Source organism: Anser brachyrhynchus (assembly GCF_964034855.1).
Source record: "Anser brachyrhynchus genome assembly, chromosome: 20".
Taxonomy (NCBI): Eukaryota; Metazoa; Chordata; class Aves; order Anseriformes; family Anatidae; genus Anser; species Anser brachyrhynchus.
The window spans coordinates 9,894,039-9,918,736 of NC_137713.1; the positions used below are offsets into that span (position 1 = coordinate 9,894,039).

Below are 24,698 nucleotides of genomic sequence, written 5' to 3' on the forward strand. Positions count from 1 at the left end.
ATTAGGCTCTTGGTGACTATTTTAAAATGAATATTCACAGACTCTTCAGCATGAAATTAAATCTAGTTACATTTGATGCTGCTGGTGTATTTTAAGGAAGTATACTTTGCTGAAAAAAGATAGTGTTGCCTGTGAAATTATTATTGATACTTAATTTATAGAAAACTGTTGAATGTACTGATCATATTATAAGTAGCACAGCATGGGAGCCTGTGTCAGGCTTTAAATCTATGGAAGAAAGCCTGACCTAGTAGTTGAATGTTGAAATTAGGAATGAGGACTTCCAGCTCTGGCCAGGACTCCTTTTCCAGCTTGGGTAAATTATAACCCTGCCATGCTTACTCCGCTCATCATGATGCTCTAAAACAGGAAATCTACCTTTAAGGATATGGGGTAACCCTACAATGCCTTCATCAGGTCCTCTTAGAAATCTACATTTTTTTGTGTGTAAACCCAGGACATCTCACTGGGGTCATCTCTGTCTCACGTCCACTTCGGGACCTTACAAAGGTACATGTCCTCTTGCAGCTCCTCCTTTGCACTTTGTCACAAGCTGTGCTGTCACTTGCTCTTAAGGGACTGGTGGAGCTTCTATAACTCTGCACCTCTGGTATGTTTAATGTGTACTGCAGTTAGCTCCTCTGATATCAGTGGGATATGAAAAATGTCAGGTAGTGACTACTTGTCCTTTCTTCACAAATCAGTCTTTCCTCTTTGCTGCTCTTTTCTGAATTACTTCCCTATTTCCTTTTCTTTTGAGTGTACAGAACTAAGATCAGCATTATAAAATCCAGATTACCATCCTTAAGTATAGTGGCAACAAACATGCTTAAAATTAAACACATGCAAATCCACTAAAAGTCCACGGGATTCATGCGTATGGTAAAAATTAAGCAAAAGGTTAAATCCTGCAAGGATAGCTTTAGGAACACGCTTTTGGGCTGAAATGAAGTGATGAGGAAACCCAATCCCTACCTACCATAAGAAGATGTTCCTATGGCCCCGTGTCCATAGTTGTCATCCTGGGACAGTCAGATGCAAAATCCACCCAGGTTTTCTGTTTTATTTTGACAAAAACACCTTGTGCCTGCCCTCAGGCTCCTGAGATAAGACAGCACTTTCCGTGATGTATCTGGAAGCCCTTAAACCACAAAAGCTGAGTGTCATCTTCCTGCTGATGTACACCACAAGAACCTGTCATTCCCCTGATATCGTACAGCGTTGGGAATGGTGTCCCTTCAAAATACATCACTGGGGCAATGGTGTTTTGAGTTATATGGTGCCAGGATGGCAACTATTTGAACCATTCAAAAACATAGACAAGACAGGGTCAAAAGAAGTCTTTATTTTTCACATGGGCAGCTGGACCAGCTGAAGAGTGATTAAAAAGTGGTTTACAGTCATAGTCTTTTAATAGGAAGCAATTAAATGGTGCTGGATTAAAGCACTTAAGTGTTTTAGGTTCCTAATTCCCATTTGCAAACGTGGCCATCAGAAGGAGGACCCTTGAAGTCATGGCTGGAGATCTTCTGTCTCCAGGTAACGTGGCTGAGAACAGCACAGGCTGCTCACCACCACCCACCTCCCAGGGAGCTCCGTGGCAGCGCAGGATGTGTGTGCACCCCAGGACACCACAGTACAAGTCTGGTGGAGGATTAAACCCAAGATGAAGTCATCTGAGTCCCGGTGCAAATCCCATCGCTTGTTTCTTCTTCTGTTAAACTCAGGAGCCTGTCACTAGCACTTTTCCCTTGCTTTTGCTTGGGGAATGTGCTGACTGTGATATGCATTCTTGTATCGTTAAAAAACAAATGGTAAATGTATTTGCTCTGTAAGACCTTAGATTAAGAAATTCTCTATCCCCTGGCTCGCTCCACTGCTGTGAGCTGTCTCACTGGTGCCAACAACTCTGCCTGTAGCAGCAACAATATTCACTGCTTAAATATTTGCAGGATCACCGTCTGAATTGGTATTCTGTGCCAAAACTATCTGGGCTCCATGAAAAACTCATGGAATAAACATACTAACGCGGGGCCAGCACTTCAGCTATCGCTAGTCGGCGGGGTTCCATGTAAGCCAAATTGAGGATCTGCTCTTCCTTGATGTCTCTATTAGATATGCAAGAAAATGAACAATGCCAGCAAATGTACATGCAGTTTAGTGATGAATTGGTGCATCTTTTCGTTTATTGTTTTGATTTTGCTGCTTTCTACTGCTGGGAAATTATGCAAATGTTTCTCGTCCAGGGGAAGAATACTGATAATTAAGAAATGTGCAGCTTGGATTTAGGATAATCTCATAAATCCACACTAGTGTTCTCATACAGCAGCACGTTAATAGCTGTGGCAACTGCTAAGTGATAGCAAGGACCAGATTCTCAGCGCTCCAGAAGGTCACGCTGTGCGTTTCTTGCTGGGCACGTTAGATAGAAACGGGGTGCTTGCACGAGAAGAACGAACCAACAGAAAGAGAGGGCAGAACTATAGCACACAAGGCCCTGGCCAGCTTTCAGACCAAGTTCTTCAGGTATAGATAAACCGCCTCATCTCCTTAGGAGAAGAGAAGGGGGCTACATGGCTCTGCTACTGTGCCAACTCGGAGCAGAGGTGTCACCTTCTTATCTCCAGGGGTCAGGCACTGACTGGCAGGAATGGCAAACAAACTTTTTTTTGTTTGTAACCTCCTTAACAATAATTAAAAAAAAAAAGTTCACAACCACTGAAGATTAGGCCATTTCTAGCTACAACACAGATAAGCTATAATCTTTTCTGAAAGGTTGGGACTGGATGATAAAGATGTTTGTGTCCCAGGGGTGAACCAGAACTCAGCAGTGTTTGGGCACTTTTCAACTCCAGTACAAGGGATGCACAAATGTACTCCAGAGGGGTGAGTCTCACCCCACGTAGATGATATCAGTAAAAGAAAAATGCTTTCCTGGGGCTTGATCTGAACTGGCACTTACCTTCATAACCAGAGACAGTTTGGGGACCAGTTCATCAGTCTGCTCGTCTGTAATAGCAGTAGTTGGGAAAAAAAAAATCCTGTACCAGCATAGCTGCTTGACTTCAGAGGGTACTTGGCATAAAATCCTTCAAGAAAGAACATTAGCAAGGAGATGTAGGAAGCTGTTCAGCATGACAGAGACTGTCCTTGAAGGATGTTTGTACTCTCAGCCCTCTTAATGAAGGCCAGTTGGGTTCTCAGTCTGAGTTCTTACTGCAGTGTCTCATGTGGGTGCACAGTCCCAGTTCCCCAGCCCTCCCAGTACTGGGTACTGGACCAGGACACCTAGATGAGCTTGTGGTCTACAGGGAGGCACGGGCAATGGGGACCTCAACTTCGGTTGCTTGAGTCTAGAGGCAACCACTTTAATTCACAGATATTGGAATTTCTGTCAAGGGAAGGGGAAAAAATGGTAAGTTGCTTGCTGTGTGGAAGAAAAGAAAGAAGATTTCCTGACCAGGCTTCAGGACCAGCATTTCAAGGGCAGACAGTTCGGGTCAGGTTGTCAGTGGACTTCCTTCTCCCTGTGCTGTTCTGCCAAAAGAGCCCAGCTGTGCTGGTGTGCAGCTCTTCCAAAAACTCAGGTGTTGATGAAAGCTGAAAATCTAGCCCTGGTTGTGGAAGTGGAGTAGGTCAATGCTTGGCCCGAGTTATAATTAGCACAAGGGTAGGTTATTTTCAACTACAGCAGACAGTCTCATTAGCATAGTCTCCATACAATTTATTGAAAACTGCAAGAAGCTCAACCAGGGAGTCACATTAGCAGAATGAAAATTAACCTGGGAACCTCCACAAAAAACTTTCCCTTGACTTTCTGCTATACATTTTTTTTTGCTTGATACCGTCCTGGCACTGAGCAGTTTAATTCTCTTCTGGGCACAATTGTCAACCCAGTTTCCAGGAGGGACACATGCCCCAGGATTTATTTTATTCCATTTAAGTAACTATGACCAGTTTTCATAAATTGAGGAGTGGAAATTGCCCGTTCCCTAAGGCGGTCTAACAAATGAGATCAGAAGTCCAATGAATACATGTCTTGCAAAGCTTTTCAGTTCAATTATGTGTATCCATGTGCAACTGGTAACGCCACAATCAGTTCAAATAGTATCTTTGCAAGTGTGAAAGACTGCAAATTAAAGTCTATTTCACATCAGTATCCAACATGTTACTGGAAAGATTAACAGGAAAATTTTCTAGGGACAAAGTATGAACAATTAATGAGGCCTGGGGTGACTCTGAAACAGGTAGCAAAGAAAAAACAACTGTAAAAGGAGACAGCATCAGAAGTGAGCAGTTTGGTGCCAAGTTGCAGAAGGAGATTAGTGGAGAGTCTCACTAGATCCATTAGTGTTTGTGAAGTACTCATGGAGTAGATCAATGAGCATCACAGAAACTCCCAGGAGGAAGTGAATTAAAAGCTTTTTCTTTTTCCTTTTTTTTTTTTTTTTTTCCTTACGGTGGGAAGCAAATAAAGCAGAGCTCGCACACTGGCTGATGAGACTAAAGCAAGGCATCAGATGGGCATTTGGTTAGGGAACGCTGGCTGTCTCTACGTCAGTTAGGTTAAGATCAAGTGGAAAAGTAAGTGGCCATGTTAAAATTTGTGACGATGGCCAACAGAGGTCAAGTCATTGTTTTTAAGCAACCTTAAGTCAATGTATTTTTAGTTTTAGGTTTTCAGTCTTAGAATCTTAGCGTTTGGTGGGGGCTGGCTATTTGTATACAGGCAGTAAACTGTGACTTGGTTTTAGTGGCAGCAGTAAGAAGGTACTAAAATCCTGAGAGCCACCTTAAAAACACAGCACCAGATCTTCAAATGATTACGCCAGTGCAGCACCACTGAAGCTTCTCGAGTGCTCTTGATTTACACCAGTTGAACATCTGGCCCATATGCTTTGTATTATTAAATACTTCTGCGATTATTATGTGAACAATTAAGATTTGTGGAAATGAAAAAACAGGCTATGAATTGTGCCTTCACTGCAGTTCAGGAGGAAGAATTGCTCAGGCAGACTGCTGCCTTTTTCTGTAGCTTGCAGTTTATCTGTGTGTTTTTTCTAGAAACCAGAAACTGTGAATGGGACCCCAGGAGGTTTTCCAGGCCATCTTCTTCCAGGGAAGGATCATCTTCATGGCTGTCATGTTTGCCCACTTTGTTCTTTAAACTCTGATATCCCACAGCGTATCCCAACAGCCAGTTCTGGTACAGGGAGCTTTTTCCCCATCCAGCCTACCTCTGTTCCAGGCTGCTCTTGAGATCTCCAACTTCTTATCCTATCCACCAATGCCATATGGAAGAATGTGATCTCTTCCTCTGCCTAGCAGCCTTTCTTCATACAGAAAGCTTGTTATTTTGTCTCTTCTGTGTAATGTTCATTCAGTCTGGTCAATCGTGTGGGAATTCAATGCTGACAAAGTCCAGACAAGCCCAAGTAAATGTTAACACTCCAAATTCTTTATTATTTTTTTTCTTTCCTTAAACCTGATTCCCTTTCATGGTTTGCTGCTGATGTATAGAAGTACATCTAGCCATAAGAGAAAAAGATCCATCTTTCAGCATCAGGAGATGAAAGGAATACAGTGAGATATCGTTTTGCAAACCTGAAAGGATTTGAAAAACCCTCTCCTATTTCTGGAAAAAAAGTCAATGACAGGGCAGGATTATCTTCATTAATAGTGTGAGAAGGAGTGTTGGCTGCAAGTTTTGTTTAACCTGAAAAACTGCATTCAACAGCTGGGTTTCCAGATCTAAAATAATATCTGGGGAATCAAAAATTCTTTGCCACATGTAAAATTGTCTCCTGGTAGTGTGTAATGGTGCTCACCAGTATAACGTGCAGGACAGAAGGATAACCTTTAACATCTCCACCATCCCAAGGAACTGATGCGATGCTGATTAACAGGTGCTTGGTGACTTGAAGTTCCTGAAGTTAAAGCTTTGCATGTATTGCACAAGTCACCATTTTTACTGAGGGCTGGGGAGAGATGTGTTTTGGCTTTTATCCCACTTTTCAGACGTGGCATGATGTAACTCACTGCTCTGAAGGGAAGGCAACTGTGCCAACAGAGCGAGCGAGCTAATGTGGCGTGGGGGGACTGCTCTGCAGGGCCTGACCCTCCACATCCTGGCTCTGGTGGGGGTTGTGAGCACCTTCTTCAGGCAGCCCGAAATGCAGCAGCTATCTGGGGGGTTTCAGTGCAGATTAGAGCTTGGCCTCAGCAGCATGAAGCATGAGCAGGCATGCCCTTTCCAAAACACCTCTCGCTTTTTTGATATTCGGCATGTCTGGAGGGGAAGGGTTGAGGGTTTTGTTTTTATTGATTCCACCCAGGCTTCAATTTCTGCATAGAAAATGTATGGAGGGGCTCGTACAAAGCCTGCCTCCTATGAAGTCTTGTGTAGGGCGAGGTGAGCAGGGCAGCGCCTTTGAAGTAAGGTTCCCAGAAGAGGTCTCTCTGCATTTGAAAAATAACCTGGCAAAGTAGCTCCAGTGTAGATCCATTTGGCTAAGCTGACTGCAGCCAAGCCGGCGTTATCCTCCCAACAAACTTCGTTCTTCAGTTTGCTGAGTGCCATAAAGACTTGTGAGCAAATGGGTGGACTCGGTGTACAAGCCACAGTTGCTTTGTCCAAACTGAGGTCTCAAGCAGTATTGGCTTACGTGAAAAACATACATTTGTATGCTAAAGACAAGGCTGCATGTAATTCAGTGAACTAAAGCAACATGGTTCAGTGGCAAAATCAGGAAAAGGACCCAGAAACTGGATGGTATTGCTGGGGATGCCCCTCACAAAGATTGAGCAGATCATCACGTGAGGCTGCAAAAGGGTTTTTTGTGCCTTTGGATTAGGCAGGTCTTTCTGGAGGATGTTCATTTCTAAGTCTTGAAGTCAGGCAGCTGTTGCCTGCTCTCCTCTTGAAAACATCCAACACTTGGTTGATCTCTATGCCTCTCTGCCACAGGAGCTCTGGAGAGCTGGGACTGTGTGCAGGAAGAAGGTCTAATTAACAAAATCTACACTCCAAGAATTTGCTATTTTCAGGGCACTTCTTCTCCACCTGCCAACTGTGCTAATGTTAGCAGTGCATAGCAAAAGGAGTTTTTAAACAAGTGCTGAAGAAAAACCAATCCCTGTCCCTGAACAAAATACCACCAGCTCCCAAAAGACTTGTATGAAAGACTGATTGCCCTGTAGCTGTCAGTTCTTCATGCTCGTTGGCAGTCTGCTTATTATTTTTGAATATTTTACCTCTCTGTTGGTTTTTCTGGCAAAGTGTCTTCTGTACAAGCAAAAAATAAGGGTCCTACCATGGCTGCCTTTAATTCTTGATATAGATAGGATAACTAAGACTTCTACTATAGTAGTAGTAGTAATAATAATAATAATAATAATAAGGATTTGATATGCATTCAGTAGGAAAGTAAGGTGAAGGTGGACTGCCTGAGCCCTTGAATCCAGTTCCCTGAACTTCGAGGCCCCTGTGTAGGAGGTGTCCAGCCAAGGAGGGCCTCCAGACACACGTCATCATTGTACCAATGTCATTGGTACAAACTTCCTGACAACGTGGTACGTTGCAGAAGGAAGCTGTCGTTGTCTTCACATTGTACCCTGGTGAGGTGAACAGTTGCAAGCTGGCAACTTTTCCAAAGGCCTATAATGAAGCAATAGAGAAGTAAAAGTATTCAAAAATAATCAGAGGCAGAGCAAGGGTTGCACCACAGTCCCCTTCCCTTCCCTTCCCTTCCCTTCCCTCCCCTCCCCTTCCCTTCCCTTCCCTTCCCTTCCCTTCCCTTCCCTTCCCTTCCCTTCCCTTCCCTTCCCTTCCCTTCCCTTCCCTTCCCTTCCCTTCCCTTCCCTTCCCTTCCCTTCCCTTCCCTTCCCTTCCCTTCCCTTCCCTTCCCTTCCCTTCCCTTCCCTTCCCTTCCCTTCCCTTCCCTTCCCTTCCCTTCCCTTCCCTTCCCTTCCCTTCCCTTCCCTTCCCTTCCCTTCCCTTCCCTTCCCTTCCCTTCCCTTCCCTTCCCTTCCCTTCCCTTCCCTTCCCTTCCCTTCCCTTCCCTTCCCTTCCCTTCCCTTCCCTTCCCTTCCCTTCCCTTCCCTTCCCTTCCCTTCCCTTCCCTTCCATTTCGTCACTCACATTCAAATCAGTGACATTTCATGTGCGAAGGGCAAATAAATACACGAAAATTATTTGGAGATGGAAGTTCAGAGAGGTGTGGAGAAGGAAGGATTTGGTGAGTGAAGGTTTTGTGAAGAGAATCACTGGATGAGATTGCTTGACAGAATTATACTTCATTACTGACGCTTCACAGCCTTGATTTTCATATTTATTTGTGACTCTTCTTTTTTAAACCATGGGCTCTTTTGACATGAGAGTCATGCTGTGTAAAGCGCTATTGATTAGAGTTTCTAATTTCATGCCATTACAGCATGACCATTGGGGAATGAAATGTATTTTATTTTTTCCACTACGGCTATGCCAGCAGTGTTTGGGATGCAGCCATCACGCGGGCTGTCAGCAGCAGGCATTTCCAGCTAAAGATCTTTGCTGTTTCAGCCAAAAGGCGAATGTGCCCGAGGTCTAAGCCTCAGCTCAGTGTGTTGTTCCTGGAATTAGAATAGATCTGTGGTAAAGTGCATTCTGAGGCCAGAGGTTTCCAGAAGGATGGCTGGTTTGGGGACTTTGTGTTTTTCATTCGGACTTGCAAAAGACCATTTTTTCCCCTTCCAGAGGAATGGTTATCATTTGCAGTAATACCTGTTCTCTTTCCAGTGTCTCTGGTTTGGTGCTCAAGGAGGTGGAGGGACCTAATTTCACTAAAGGCTTAGGAAAATCCTAGTCTGCTATGATCAGGTAATTTACATTTATCCCTGTTATATACAAGGGCCAAGAAAGAACTGATTGTAAACCTCAGGAAGACCTGTCCCAGCCGTGCTATAAAGAGTTTTTTTCCTCTCACTGACTGGATTTGGGCCTTTCTGGTGTTTCCCAAGGAGAGGGTTCATGGTGAGACCAGGGAGGTTGTGAATTAATAGTATTTTGCTCTCTTGGAGCTGCCTGGGGGAATCCTTTCCTTCCCTCTTCCTCCCAGTATCCTCCAGCCCCCTCATTTTTTGATCTGTCCCAAAACAATCTGTAGGAGGATTCCTTTAGTGTCTTGCAAGAAATTACCACCTCTTTTTCTGTGTAACAAAGGCTTGTGCTATCCTGAGGTAAAGACATCAGGAAGATAAAGTCAGCCTAAGTCTGCTGCTGAGCTTGACTCTAATGAGTTTCCCTCATGGTATAACTAACGTGGCTTGTCTTACACTCTGGTTTTACCTCTGAACAGTAGATATGCACTAGCTGTCCTGAACTAATAAAGCTTTCCAGCAGTGAAGACAAGCTCTAACGGAGCGGCGATAGACGTGTGAACCCCTTACAAATAGCCAGATGAGAGAAAAGCGAATGCTTGAAATCTGTCAAAGGGGAACCAGCCGAGAAAGTTCTCCGACTCCTGCTTTATTCCAGGAGCTACTGACACCCGCCGGCAGGTGATGAATTAGTGCAGCACAGTTGGAGCTACTCGAGGGCTGCAGATCTGAATCCCAGAGCTGTTCCTACATCTATTTGAGCACTGGAGGTATTGTGGCCAATTTTGGGCTTCCCATACAAAAAGATGTCAACATAATAGAGTAAGGCTGAGAAAAATGTTTTTTTCAGGAGACAAAGTGGACATCTGATTGCTGTCCATGACTCTTAAGAGGAGGATGTGCAGAAGACAGAGCCAGACTGACCTCAGAGATGTATAGGTAAGAAGCAACCCACACAAATTGCAGCATGGGAAATTCTGACTAGCTATAGTGAAAATGTGTCCACCTTGAGGATGGTCAGATGCCAGACCAGGGGCCCAGAAAGGCTGAAAGATCTCCAGTCCTGGAGATGTTCAAAACTCAGCCAGACAAGGCAACAAGGAAAGCTGGGCCTGCTTGGACTGGAGGCCATGCTTTTAACTGTGGCTGGTGTGACCTGTGTGTGACTCTGGGGATGACACTATTCAAGCCCTCCAAGCCCAATCCAGCCCCAGTTAAATCTGCCAGGTGAGTCTACCTACTTTTAAATGACACTGGTCTCAATCAGCATTGCAGGATGTGTCTTGCTGGCACCGTCCTTACTTAGGGGCAGTTACAAGCACAACTCTTCATAATAGGATGCAACAGTAGCTCTCTCCTGAAAGGCCCTTCCCAAAGCCAGCAGGAAAGGAGACAACACTGCCACAACCCTGTGAACCTCCCAACACGTGGACCTGGGGGACCTGGCAGTGACGTCTCTCCCTGCCACGACTGCATGTTCGGATGCACTGAGATTTTCAGTCTCACCTGCCTGTACAGGGCTGATGAGCCAGCCCTGCTCTGAGCACAGGGCACAGCAGCCCCTGGGAATGCCTGCAGGATGGGAGGTTCGCTTTGGTGCTGTGTCAGTCCTTTAACAAAAGGAAAAGCGACTACACAATGCCATGTGCCTTTGTGTAGTGAGCAAAAGGCTTTTTGGCCTCAGCTGGAGCACAGCCCAATGTGTGACATCTCAGAAGCTGAATGGAAAGGGATCCCACTCATGACATCATCACTTCCCACGTACGTCCCCTCTCTGGTTCCCACTGCGACATGGAGGCTTCAAACAAGAGCTGTCTCCTGCACAGCTGTACCCTTCACCTGTACACATCAGATCAGTACTGCTGGAGATAACGGTGAGAGATGCCATCATTCACAATCAATTAATGGCCACCACCTCGTGCCAGGCTCCCCTGAGGAGCCCTCTCCAGCACCCAAGAAACCCTGGGAGGAGAGCGATCGGTCCCTTCCCCTGCGCTTGGCTTCCAGTGTAACACAGTCCCAGGGCTCTCCGTACCTACCCATGCCTGCAGAGTCCTTTGAGCTTTTGCAGGCTTGCTGACATTTATATACATTTCTAAATATCACTGAAGTATTGCTGAGAGAGGGAAACGTGGAGTGAATGACATGGACTTGCGAGCAGCAATGGGAAAAAGGTAGTTGAAAGTTTGATTGTAGTAACCGTGCCAATACCCCCCGAGAAACAAAGCCTCCTGCAGCCACAGTGCCTTTTCCAAGAGATGAAATGAACTTCTTCAGGTTTAGCCCTAAGTAAACGATGGTCCAGCTCATAAAACATCCTGAAGTGCAGAACTGTTTACAGACTTTATTTGTCTTGAGCCTTGCGCTTTGTGAGATCAGAGGCGATTTCATTACCCAACTTTGTGCAATGTCATTCCGGCTGGATCACAAATGCCATGTGAGTGTTTACAGTAATGAGGAAATACATTACAGCTGGAAAGGATGGCTGCAGTTTAATAGAAATATTCTTCTAGAACAGATGAGGGCCAATCCCAAGGATGGGCTCTTTCTTGCTTCTTTTTACTCTGATTTCTGCGTTCCTCTTAGCTGTAGCTGAATGAGAGGACCTCTCCTGGCCCTGACTCCCTTTCTGGAGACAGGGCAAAGCAGAAAGGGCAGGACTGAGCCCTCCCTTTCCTGTAAGGGGGGCGTCAGTTTTGGGGAGCTAAATTGTTGCACTGGATGCACTGTGGATGGTGGAGCAGCAGCGAGGCACAGCCAGCCAGCTTGGATTTCACATGAAATGGAGCTTGGTCAGCTTCCAGGACTGGAATTTAGCTTTTTATTTTCCAAGAAAGGATGCAAGCAATTTGTCTTTAGGATGCTATAAAGACGCCTTCAAGAATATCATATAGTCTGCTAATGCTGCAGAGAACCTCTTAAAAACTTAATTGCCTGTGTCACCAAATGAGAAGAGAGTAGTCCCTTGAAAGATCCTGTGTTTTGAAAACACACAGTCAGTTCTAAATACTTTCAAATGGTACATGCTTCTTTACTCCTGCTGACAATAAGAGTAATTGCTGAGCACAGGATAAAGGAGATTGTCTGAAATGTTTCAGCACGATTTTCTTGTTCCGTGTTTTTTTTTTCACAATGCAAAAAGACAGAGGCATTCTTGGTCTGTGACCAAACAAACAGAGGGGTTTTCTTCTGGTGCCAAGAGGCAGGCAAGACGCACAGATCTCAATACCAAAGTGACTCTCTTCGTTTGAGAGCTCCTCAGCTCCCACCCCCAGTTCCCTTTGTCCTTTCTTCACCAGATATTCCAAACCCTGTGATGTTTTAGGGATCACTGAAAGGCAGATGAACAAACCCAGTTAATCACAGTTACACCCTGCGCTGTTGTATCAGTGCAGGGCAGGGGGACCTGAAGGTCCCAGAGACACCGGGGCTGCTTGGTGCTCGCACCATGTCTGGGCACGGTGAGCCGGGTTAAAAGGACCAAACCCCGAGGGCTGAGATAAACCATGTGAGCAAAGCCCAGAGCAGTGACAGAGGTGGCACGCTGAAATCCAGGTCCCATTTCCACCAGAGCACACTGCCTTTTAAAAGGAGAACATTTTCGAAGCCTGCTACCCAGACTTCAAAGAAAACAGGCTCTGTCAAGGATGACTTCCATAGAAGAGATGCCAAGAAACAGTGTCTGGAGCCAGGGTGGTTTTGGCTGAGCAGTGCCTTCCAGTTTTGGTCCCCTGTATGCCTGCTAGACTCAGCCTCAGCATTCCTGCTATGAGTCTGCTGCCCACCAGGATGACAGATAGGGAAGTTTCCTCCCATCAGTTCCTCACTGCGCTGACTCACAGACATGGATACAGGAGACCTTGAGCACCTCACTTTGCTCCCTCACCTCCGCCTTTTATTTTGGCCATGACGTTTAGCATACAGGATTCTGTCGTCTTGGTCAGAGCTAACTTTGGTGTCTGCTGTCATTGTGCTTGTCCATTAAGGACTTGTTCAGCTCTCTGCATTTTCCTGTGTGGCCCATGATGCAGCACAGTACATTGGAAAGCAGTAGCCACTGCAACATGATGTGGCACCTGAAAAGTCAAAGGAGACACAGGCTTATGCTGACTGTACAACTGTATGGTTGGTATTCTTCCTTTATACCTGCTCTGAAAGCAGGAAAAAACAGGTATGATCTATAGCTTTTCCTTTTTTTTTTTTTTAATGTAACTGTTCATTGTTGTTGGTTTTTTTGGGGGGAGGGGGGTGGCAAATAGATATGCAGAGCACAGCAGATGTCTCAGACATTCAAGAGACGTTTCTTCATGGTCCTTAGATGAAATGGACTGGGCTTTGCTCCAGAAAACAGGAACGATTAATCCATCATTGAACATGAACTTAAATGAGCTAATATTGGGTATTTTAGTTCTGATGTATGTGCTAAATGAAGTAATCATTCAGAGGATAAAAGTAATGGCTTTGAGAAAATGTTCTAAAATGCAGTGGCTGAGGCAGGTGGGATGAAAAGCACCCAGCTGGTGCGGGCACCAACGTCGCTGTCCTCCTGGGTGGTTTGTGCGTGGGAGCAGCAGGAGGAGGAATGCACCAGGACTGGGTATCCTCTAAGCACAGGAAAGGTAAATGCTGCGTAGCCCAGACCATCTGCAGTGTAATTTCAGTGTCTTGACACACACCACCTGCTCTGGCCCCAGGTCAGCTTGCTGCCTCGGTGGCTTTATGCTGAAGATGCCTCTACGTTGTGCTTTGGCTGCCAGGGTGAGTCCTTCCTCACGTTATCTGCCATCCTAGATGCGCTGCTCTGCAAGTGCCATTAACCACAATTACACCCTTAAGCAAGAGACAGCAATTGATATTTTATCATTGGGATTTTTTGCCGTGACTTTTGTACCCACCTGGAGTGAACAAACTATTACAAGTTTCATCCAATTATGTTAAGTGCAGTTGGACATACTGTGCCTAACACAATCTCTTTTCAGTGGAGAGAGGGGCAGTCCGTTATCAGCTCGAGGCACCATCATTCATTAAGACATCATTTGCCTCTCACCAGCAGAGCCGAAGCAGCAAATCTATAGGATGTCATAATAAGGTGTGATAATGAAAGATAGGCAGAACAGGATTAACAAAGGGGTCCTCTTCACATTATACCTTCCTCTTACTACTTTGCTCAGTCCCAGTCTTTTATGATCTCCTGAGGGAACGTTTCAAAGGGGCGCGTGGAAGTTAGGCCCACAAATCCAATTAATTGCTGATGTGGTTTGTGCCTGGAATCACCGTGCACCACTTAAAAAAAAAAAAAAAAAAGCTGCCTGAGTGCAGCAGACTATAGAAAGGAAAATATTGGGCATACAGTACTGTAAATAAGCTCTCATCCATCCCTGCCCGTTGTTCTTGCCCTGGGCTAGGAAAGTCTTTGACAGCTCATTCAGCACCTTTGCTCTCATGCTCCAGTTGGTCACATCAGACCCATCCCTGCCCCTCTGAACCAGCCCAGTTAGGATCTCACTTCTACTGGAGTGACTGGTCGATGTACCAGAGCCCGCTTGGTTCCTGGTCACAGCTCCCCGGCCTCAGGCAGGCAGGGCTCTCAGAGGGCACCCTTCCTGGAGCAGGCGCGGGGCAGGAGGAGTTGGTGCCTTGCGTTTTGTCCACGTCCAAGGCAGACCTCTCACCTTGCAGCCCCTTCCTCGCTGGGCTGAGGGAGGGCAGCTCAAAGCTCTTCCAAGTGTAAAGAGAAGATGCTTCAGAGTTTGCTGGTTCTGCAATGAGCATGCAAATACAGATCTTTCAGGGGGTGGAGAGGAGGACATGCTTTAACAATAGTTGTATGTAGGTGCATTTATCCCAGTACGTAATTCTAGTAAATACGCTGTGACTGGGATGCAGACATAGGGACATTGGTAGTGAAGATGCTTTTGATAGCATCGGGTTGTTCACACATAGGGCTAAACCAGCATTTTTCTTGAAACCAGGGCATGGAGCTGGACTTCAGAAGACCTGTAAGCCTTTTGTGAGGCATCAGAGGACCCAACAGTGGCAGAAGTGTCAGAAGCCAGGCTTCAGAAGCCCCATCACTCATGGAAGAGCAGGTCTGGGCACACACTGAGTTTGTGTTGCTGCCAGCACTGCCCACATGTTTCTGCCTACAGTAGAGCTCTTGGTGGTATAGAAACGTCATAAAAATTCACATCCTAACCCACTTCACTATGACCTGGCCATAGCCTGTCCCACAAGTTACCTGCAGGGGTTGATGGCCAAGACCCCCAGTCCTGGAGGAGGACGTGGTGCTGGAGAAGGGCTGAACCAGTTGTCTCCTTGCCTAGTCAAATCCAGCTCCAAACCTGACAGCGGGGAAACTGGGAGGGAAGGTCCTATTTCTGTAGCACCGTGGGTCTGGGCACTGTGAACCCACCCAGACAGGAGGACAGCAGGACGGACAGACAGACTTCAACCAGCTTCTGCTTCTCCAGCCTGGCAGCAGCCTGGGTGAGTGTGAAGCACGGCACATTTTGTGTGCTAATAGGCAAGGGCCTGCGTGCTAATGTGCTTGAACATATGTGGTAATAACATTAATTTACAACTTTTTAAAATTATTAGCAATGCAGGTTTCCTCCCCGCCTTGTGTGTGTGTGGTACATAAATACGTGCATTATTTTTAGCATATTCCTTGCAATTCCATTTTCCTGAGGAGCAGCCAGTACCTGTGGCACTAGGGACTGAAAATGCAGCTAAGAATCAGCTTGTCCAATAAATCACCTGCACAATCCTACACAATCCATCCCTGGAGAGAGCGAACCAGGTGCCCGAATGCATGAGGGAATCTTATTTCTATCTATATTCTGTACTGTTATGGCTTTTATCCAATTATCAGGCTTTTTACCACCTATAATGCATTTCTATTCACAGCACTACAGCCAATTGCCTGAAAGGGAATTGCTGTGGGTGAGGGATGCAGTGACACGACTGAGGTCACCCAAAACCTGTGTCAGGGAAAGGAACCGAGCCCAGGGCTCTCGCAGCAGGGACTGAGCATTAAGCGTAGGCTCTGGATGCAATTCAAGGAAAAAAATTTAATGGCTGAAAAAGGGCCCACGGTAAGTCCTGTCCTTCAGGTGTCAATGAGAACAGCAGGTCAGCAGAAGACATCTTTTGGTACTTTCCCTTCTTGGGGCACCTGTGGAGCTTACACGGAGCAGCACAGCTGGAGCAGATGGGGAGCCGACTCCTTCGTTTGCCTTTGGATGCCCACTCTTGTGGTGGTGCAGGTATCAGTCCAGCTGTGGCAAATCTGAGTTTTCTTTTTACCGTTACCATTTTCCAGTGATTTTTTTTCAATTTCCAGAGCAGTTCAGACTGCCATGGCTAGTGGCTCTGTTGTGGTCAGTAAGTGAATTAGAGAGATGATGCAGGACTGGCATGGCCAGGACACTTCCACCAGCACAGCAACAACCAGAAACTTTAGGGCTGCATCCCCAGAGAGTACTTCAGGCTGCTGAGATTCAACAGATTTAAGCACGATCTGTGTACCAAGGCAGATGCTTAAGTACGCATTTCCATAAAGAAATTCTTCTCAAAAATCCCAAACTGAGCTTGAGCCAAAAGCACGGGAGATGATCCTGCTGCAAACACTGTTAGAAGAAAGTCTCTTTGGCCAAAATTTCTCATGCTGTTTTTCTGCACTCCAGTAAACCTGGCTGCTGTCTCCATCCTGGAGATGACTTCATTTCACAAGATTTCTCAGCCCAGGCTCTCTCTGCCTCAGAAGCAATTGTTTGTGCTGCAGTTGGAAAATGTGTATCATCACAGTTGCCTTTTTTCCACTGCAGAGTAATTAATCGATATTTCTCATGGAGGGCAGTCAATTCTCATTACACTGGGGTTTCACAAAGTTGCTTTTTTTTTTTTTTTTTTCCCCTCCACAGAAGGGATGTGGCATATCCAAGAGGTGCTTTGTGTCTGTGCTTCGTGTTCTGGCTCAGTTTGGGCTGCACCAGGGCGAAGGCAGCATGGTGAATTTCACGTTGCGGGAGGCAGCCGGAGTTGCAGAACTCCCTGTTGGTGTAACGTGCGTGGAGGTTTTCCTGCAAACTTCTCCATGGAACTCTGTGCCATCCACTGGGTGCCTGCAACATGGTGCCAAGGGACAGGGAAGGAGCAAGGCAGAGCAGAGGTCAGAAGTCACAGCCTTTTGCTAGCACAGGGTCAAGACACAGATTAGGATGGTACCTTCATCCCGGTGTGCGATGGCCAAGGATGAGCATCCCGTCAATGCTCCCAGCAGACCTGTACAGACTGAGTCTGCCCCTGCCTGTGCATGATCAGCCCTGATCTGAGAAGCTGAGGGGTAGGAAGGTGCAGCACGAGGCTCCTGTGTGCTTGCAGAGCATGAGAACCAACTGCTGGGTGGCACTAACAAAACTGTATTTGAGCCTTCCATCAGGCTTGTGAGTTCCTTCCTGACTCTGTGTATTTTACTGTACAATATAGCACTGGAAGTCATTATTATTACAAAGAATCGCTAATTCAATAACACCACTATCCTGCTTGAATAACACCCATACAATATTAATGCATTTCCCCCATCATGTTCATTGCAGAACACAAAAGCTGTTAACAGAACACGAGGAGCCCCAGCGCGAGGGGGCCATGAATGCGACAGTCACTGTTAGCCAAGTATTGCTAGCGCCGAATTCAAGCTCTGGAAATTACGATTGCAAAGCACATTTTTGGATGCCATTCATAAAAAAAAAAAATGGCTAAAAGTTAAAACTTCAAATAGAAGTAGGAAAGCTGCCTGGCATTACACGATAACGTGGCACTTTATTATCCCTCTTCAATTGTTTGACGTTTATGCCTCTGTTTAGCAAGTCTGTTCGTTATCGTTCTCCAATTAACAGACTTTTTTTCAGATTATTTTTATGAAATTCTCATTTAATTAGCCATACAGCTGAGTCTCAAATGGCAGTTTTAAAAATATCCTTCCACTGATCAAGCAGCCAAATGGTCTTTCTGAGATATTTGCAGAACTGTAAACCTTCGTTTGTCTGCTAATTATCCCCTGGCTTAGACGCTGGGAATGTGAACACCTGACAATCAGGGGTTATTCACCGGACGCTTTCATTTTGCACCATGTGGAAAAATACAAATTTCACCTATTAGAACCTTCTCGTGGGCTTTTTTTTTTTCTTTAGTAAAGGATGTGGTTTATCAGGCGATTTTCAGATTCTGCACAATAGATGGGGAATTAAAATAATGAATGACAAATAATAGAAAACAGGTGTGACAGGAGAAGTCAGGCAAGTATTCCACAGGCACCAAGCAAAATGGGAGGAAATACGTTTATAATACAATAACAAAGGCAAAAAAAACGCAACCCACAATGAAATAAAATCAACAGTAAAATTTCAGTGAATGGGCCCTCCTGCTATACAGCTGGAAACCATTATGGTATTTAGCAACGAATACACAAATAAGCTTAAAATGCATTTTTGCCATATATTGATGGGCGTATGTAGCTGGGTAGAAGAATCCCTTAATCTCCCACTGAACTGCTGCCACATTTGCGAGGGAATGTGGCAGCTCGCCAGGAGGCCTCGGCTGCTCCATGCTCTGCATGGTGCTGTGCTCCCCTGCCGCACGGGGTGGGCGAGCGGACGCAGCCCAGGGCAGAGGCTGCTGCCTGCCTCCAGCAGGGTGAGCAGCAAAGGACCCGTCCTTAGCTGGAGAAGGGGAAAATGCATGGGTTTGTGCCATGGGGTTGCAGGGTGAAATGAGCAGTTGGAGAGTAACGGGAACGTTTTATGTTTCAGGTCTTAAGTGTAGTTCTAGCAGAAGATAACAAGACTTCTGCTCATGTCAGAGGTGGTTTTTGGACACTGCTGGTGGTATGCCCGATCTGAGGGGACAGCTGATTCAGCCACTACGCAGTGCTGCTGGCCTGTTACATTTGAACAGCCCTCTGGAGCCTAGACAAGGTAAGAAGAAGGTAAGTGAGATCCTGAGGCGGCTCTTTCAACTGGCTGAGATGCATTTCAGCTTTGCAAGACCCCACAAACCATCCTCACCACTTCTGACAAGCTCCAAGAAATGGTTCCAAGCCAGAGCTCGGGTGGCAGGGAGAAGAAGCACTAACGCAGGCGTAACAGGGAACTAAGGAAATAGCCTGCTGCTGCCATGGAAGTGGAGAGGATACCTTGGAGAGTCACTTTGGATTTCCAACTGCAGGAATATGTTGTTATGAATCTTTATCAGAGCACTTGTAGTGCAGCTGGAGAGTATGTCTGACATTGCCTCCAGTGACCTTTTCAATACAGTCCAAGTGCTGCAGAGCTGGTGTTTCAAGAGGAATTCAAATCGAATTTACTCAGGCAGAAAGGATTGGCCTGGGGATAGCCCTACCACTCGCTTTGCGTTTCTCCTTGCCATTCTCATGGAAACTGCAATTCTTTATGCATGGTGCTTCTTCCTGTGCCGCAGCAAATGTGTCCCATTAAACAGCAGCAACAGTACCGTGCTTCTACTGAGTGGCCCCAGGATGAGGGCACAGCATTGGGGTGCTGAGGCTGTTTGCAGATGGTGCTGGCAGCAGCAGCATGAGTCAGAGGATGGAGGTGCAGACTTCAGCACAACCCATCAAAAGGTCATGGCATGGCAATGCACCCTGGCACCCAAAATTAGCTGGTGCACATCAGGCACCCACCAAGCGTGCAGCTCGTTGGTCTGCAATGTGAACAGCAGAAGTTTGTATAAGCTCCAGAGGCAGGTAGGGAAATGCATGGGGGAGAAATTCACCCGGGGCTCTGCAAAGCAGAGGGAGAGCCAGGCAGGAGCAGCCGAGGAGCAACATCTCAGTGCGTAACACTCGTGGCTCTGGGGTGAGGCCCCTGCCTTGCTGCAGGCAAGCCGTGAGTGTTGGGGGGGAAATGTTGGTTTTCTTCCCGCGCTTTCCTGGCACGGTGTGATTATTTCATACGTGTTTGTATGAGAGGTGCTTTAAAATGTAATTTCTTTGATTAATTTGGTGTCTGTATTTTCACTGTTTTGTTCGCTCCAATTTATGACAAAATTGAACAAAGTGGGTAACAAAATATAGCCCTGTCAGGCTCCTGTCTTCACGGATATAAAGAAAAATGTGAAACTGTCAGGCACACAAATGTGCCAAACCCCAAGGAAAATTATTACATTCTGCTTGACATTTACTTTAATTTTACAAAATTCTGTAATACCATTATAAATAATAATAATAAAAAGCGGCATGGAAATATTGTTAAGTGTATTTATTTTCATTTGCTAGCTTTGTGATTTATGGGTTTGATTTTTTTTGTTTTTATTTTTTTTCCAATCTCTGCATCAGAAGGGAGACGGAGCACCTGGAGCCCGGATGCTGCTGCCTGCACATCGTGCTGGCTGGGGGAAAGTGGTGGATGAGGCTGTGTCGTCTGAGGAAATGTGCCCTGCTCATAACAACGGGGGAGAGTAATGGGAATTCTCCACTTCCAAAAGCGCTGCAAGTTTTTATTGAACCTCTGTGAAGTGCTTTCTGAGGGACAGGTAACAGGGTCAGATCCATAACTGCTATATGCCTATCCCACTCCAAGAAAGTTGGTTTACACCAGCTGAGGGCCTAACTGGAGATGATCCACTGGTGCCAAGTGGGAATGGGAGACAGACACCCAAAACAAGTGTGGGAAGTGAGCAATCCAACACGGTTTATGACAAGTAATAGAAAGCGAGAGTGGAGCCTGGATTAAAATAGACATGAGGGTGGAAGCCAGCAGCACTCAACTGCCTTGGATGAGGTGAGCTAAGGCAAATTTCTGTTTTGAAATTCTGTTTTGAGAGAGACCGTAATGGGTGATGCTGAGGGCCTAGTGCTCCTTACCATGCTCATGTCAATACTGCCATTCTACCCTTTCCCTGAGGTCAGGGCTGGCTTTTAGGGCCTATGGCCTTGAAGAAGCCCTGTAGCATGCAGTTTTTCATGTGAGGCAGTTTTTCTTCTCAAGTGTTGGTGGAGGTCCAAGGGCCACTGGGACTGGTTCTCCCCATTCACTGGAAATGCCATGTTCTTCCCCCTGCTGGGCCTCCAGGTAGCGTCCCACACCAAAGGTAATGGTAGAAGAAAACTGCTTCAAGGCATCAAGGTGACTTTTCCTCTGACAGATTAAGACAAAGAAAAGTGTGTGAAAATAATTGATGGGATGTAGTGAACGGAGCTGGCATCATTTACATACTGAAGTGACAGCGTGCGCCATTCACAGGCCCTTTCCACTATAAATAATGTTTTATAGTGACATAAAAAAGCCCTATTCATCTTTGGAAGTTAAAAAGGCACCATCTGAGTGGACAGCTGGCTTCTGGATTCCCCAAGAAAATGTTTACATAGGAGGAGACCCTGTGCTTTAGATAGGGATGTATAACGGGGCTGATCCAGCCGTGGCTCTTCAGCCAGTAAACTGCAGCACTCTGGGGGTCTCCAGCCCACATTTGTGCCCTCTGCACTCACGCTGAGGGCTGGTGTCTTGCCTGGGGCACGGATGTAACCCACAGGCCCCTCCACTGCAGATACTTTGAGTGGCTGATATTTGCTACCTACAGAAGGAAGGTACATCCTTTTCCCTGTGCCTGGGTCTCCTTAACAGCCTCCTGCCTCCAGCTGTGCTTGGTTTGGAGATGATTGCTCCCAGCTGCTCACTGCCATCTCTGCTGCTGGCAAAAACCCACCCTCACCTGTTTTGGTTGCAAAGAGCTTAGAATAGATAGCCGCACTTGGTTGTCTGGCTTGTTTTGACGAGAGTGACTTAGAGAGTGCCCTATTGGGCAGAGGGCTGGGGTGCTGAGGAGGTTGGACCCATGAGCCGATGGGCTGGTGACCTCTGCAGCCGGGTGAGGGTGCAGGAGCGAGTCCTTGTACACCTCCCAGCTGCCTGGCAGTCAACAGGAAGGAGGGTGGTGCTGCTGCTTCATGTGGGAGTCTGTCCCAGCATTTGTTCTCCGAGTCCAGGTGAGCTCTGATGTCCTTGGATTATTGAACTGTCAGGAACAGGTCCTGTTGAGGGGTAGGGTGCTTCCAGAGAAAAAGGTTTTCCTGTGTGGCGAGAGGTTTCTGTAAGCTTGAGTGTTCCTTCTGGCTTGCAGGGTTTAATTTGTTTCTGCCTGTGAGGGATGGCTGCTGCTGGGAGCCAAACCCTGCTGAAGCATGGAGGCTCCATTCATCTGAAACAAGAAAGGAAGGGCTGTCCTCGGGTTACTTCTTGTATGAAAACTGTGTTTCAAGGAAAACACTGATGCTGAAAAGAAATCAAATGTTCAGGCAGACTCTGTAAGACAGCTCTGAGAGGAAGCCAGTGTGGTAGGTGTGCTCTGTAGGCCTTTGGTCAGCACTGGTCAGGAGGAGGATAGCCTAGGAGCTCAGCATGGGAGGGCTGAGGGACGAGCTGAGGCCTTCACCCCATACCCTGAGCTTCTGGCCCCACACAGCACAAAATGGGCACACAGCCCCCACAGTGCCCTCGCCTCCAAGGCATGGACTCCTGCCATCTGACCCATAGGGCCAGCCCTGTCAGACCTTATCGCTGTTTGTGCACAACCCGTCAGTTCCCGAAGAAACCCTTTATGTGGTTGTAAGCTGCAGGTTGTAACCCGCTGATGCCTGCTGTCTGATGAGGACAGTCTGCCTTGTATCTCCTTCACATGAATTATTCCCAATAGAAGGTGGGAAGCCTGCAGCCCTTCCAACACCTCAGTAGTTTGTTCTTGGTGTCCCCCAGCCAGGCCTCTGTCCCTCTGTGTCCCCAGAGCCGTGCTGCTGGGCCGGGGGGCTGTCCCTGTGCAGGTGAGGCACCCCCAGGTTGCTCTCGCTTTGCAGAGCCCCAGGCTGGGTGCAGCAGTGGGGCTTTGTAGAGGAGCTGCTCCCTCCTTGAGGCCATTTGTATAGTGAGAGCATGTGTGTAGTGCCCGAGAGCTCTCCAGCTCTGTGTCCAGCAAAACTGGGCCTCATCCTGTGTCCCTGTGTGTGCTCAATGGGCAGTACTCTTCCTTTGTAAACAACCATCCGTGCCTCTTCCCTTTGCCACCTCAGCCTCCCAGCTCCCCCAGCAAGGGGTTTCCGCTCAAGCCTCCCCTTTGTAAGGCCCTTCTGGGAAGCGAAATGTGCTGGCTGCTCAGGAAAGGCGTTATAATGGGCAGCTACCTATAGAGGAAGATGGATTGCAGAGTCAGAAATCAATCGAGAGGTTGTGATGGCATCATAAATCAGGGGATGCTGAGCGTTAAAAGAAACCCAACGTTTGATTTATAACTTGGCACAAGCCATTTATCGCCAGCCAAGATTTTCAGAAAGAGAAACATTTTTGTAAGCTTAATTTAACATTATTTTTTTCCACTATGCTAAGCGTTCCTGTAGGGTTTATTTTTCTCCCCCTGCAGATCCAGCACAATTCACAGATAAAAGCAGCCAAACGACATCGGAAGATTTTGTTTTGCTTTGAGATGCTTGACAGGTTTGCGCTCTCTTCCCCAATCCAGGGCCGTTCTCGGAGCCTTGACTCCTTCCTGATGTCTTTTAATATCTCTGAGTCTCGCGGGGAGTCGGAGGCTCTGCCGGTAGATGGCTGGTTCAAATCCAACTCATGCTGCCGAAAAGTATTATCAGTTAATCACTGCTCCGTTGCTTCTGTGAAGCTCATTTTGGTCTCAACAGCAGGTAGAGGCTCCTCACCTAAACCTGCCTCTGCCCTCCCCATTAGCCGTGTGGTTGGGGGTAGTTGTGGGAGAGGCTGAGCAATTAGCAGCCACGGAGAGCACGATAGGATTTTCCCTCTGAGAGATGGCAATTCGGTGGAGTGGCTAAGTTTGTGCTGCTGCTGCCCAATGCTGTGACTGAGAAAATGCAGTCCCTGAGGCCATGAATGGGCTTATCTATACCTCTCTTCAGCATGCCCTCCGTTATGCTGCCGTGCAGTGCGTAAGCAGCTGTCCGTGACTTTTTGGAAAGGCAGAAGGGAAGGGACAAGCAAGGGGTGGGAGCTGCTGTGGGGTTTTCTGTTCATGTTGTGGCGTCACGGTTCTGTGCCTGCAGGTGTGGGCTGTACAGCAGTGGCTGTCTAACATTTCAGAAATGAAGCAGAAGCTAAGTAGGTGGGGTGGATGAGGCTGTACCTGGGTTCCCACACCAGCTGAGCAGGAGCTGAGAATGCTGCTTGGGCCTGAAAGCACTGCACGGGCTGCTGTGGGCTGGTTCCTGAGTTAACCTCAGTCTAATGTGACGGACTCCTTTCCCCAGCTGCCTGCTGGCATTTCTGGGAGGCCACAGAAGGCTGAGGACTCACCACGCAGGCCCTGTGACAATGGGAATTGAGCAAAGTGTGTGGGTTGCTGCCAGAACCACTGGAAAGGGGTCCTGGAAAACTGCAGCGAATCCACCAAGCCCGTGCAGAAGGCTGGTTGCTGGCCCTAGGCATTCCTGTTACAAGTTGTGTGGCCATGTTAATGCTACTGAAAGGTGTCTGCAGAACCCAGCCCTTGGCTGATGAGGAGAAATGCCCTGCTCTCGGCTTCCCAGGGGAGCTGAGCTGCAGAGGCCACGGCAAGGGGCTTGCATTCAGTGCTGGAGAAAGTTGCTGCTCTGGATCCCCCTCTGAGGTGGAGTGTTTTCCCCGTCATCTTGAGTTTCTCTAACTCAGTCCAGACTTGCTGGGAAATCTGCAAACCTCAGGGAAGCTCTTTGGCAAAGCTGATGTGCATTTTGCCTGGTTTCGGATTTCAAGTGAGGAAAAAAAGCCCAGGCCCGTAATCTGCACAGTTCTTGTTTCAGCTAAGTTAAAATAATGACCAATTTGTAC

General features: G+C 47.0%; 1 protein-coding gene across 1 annotated transcript in view; it reads left to right on the plus strand.

Moving 5' to 3' along the window:
- LOC308180671 (uncharacterized protein) overlaps positions 1-20,645 on the plus strand; it is a 463,846-nt gene extending 443,201 nt beyond the window's left edge. The window contains exons 17-23 of the mRNA XM_080562720.1: positions 8,777-8,857; positions 9,515-9,626; positions 9,707-9,795; positions 12,843-13,027; positions 13,342-15,950; positions 18,666-18,841; positions 20,210-20,645. The gene's annotated coding sequence lies outside the window, so the exon portion shown is untranslated. The remainder of the gene's footprint in view (positions 1-8,776; positions 8,858-9,514; positions 9,627-9,706; positions 9,796-12,842; positions 13,028-13,341; positions 15,951-18,665; positions 18,842-20,209) is intronic.
- The last annotated feature ends 4,053 nt before the right edge of the window (positions 20,646-24,698 follow it).